The following is a 489-nucleotide window of genomic DNA, read 5'->3' on the forward strand; positions in this document are numbered from 1 at the left end:
ATAACTACAGAGGTTCACTTTGATTTTACATTGTTTATTTTTGTCATTTGGTTAAACATAAAAGAATTTGTTTTGTTTTCATATCATCTCAATTTCTTTAGCTTTAGCTAATAAAAACAAGTAAGAAATCATTTTTCTAAAAAAAATGTGTACTTTAATTTTTATATTTACAATCAAAACAAAATAGAAGAAATAAAAGGATAAATCCAACAAATTAAATGGGTACTTGAATCTTTTGAATTGCCTCTTCAACTCCAACTCATAATGGCTCTACCATGTTTACCATAGAAGACCTCATTTCTTTGTCATTAGCTATATGTAGGGTCAAAAGGCCACTCTTTTTTGTTTTATGCGTTGGAACTTTGTGTTTTCAATTTTAAGCAATCCTATAATAATAATAAATATAATAATTGGAATTGAAACTCATTCACTAAGTTCTAACAAACATTTTAGATATCTTTTTCTCTAAGTTAATGGAGAAATATTTTC

Source organism: Arachis ipaensis, chromosome B06, assembly GCF_000816755.2.
Source record: "Arachis ipaensis cultivar K30076 chromosome B06, Araip1.1, whole genome shotgun sequence".
Lineage (NCBI taxonomy): Eukaryota > Viridiplantae > Streptophyta > Magnoliopsida > Fabales > Fabaceae > Arachis > Arachis ipaensis.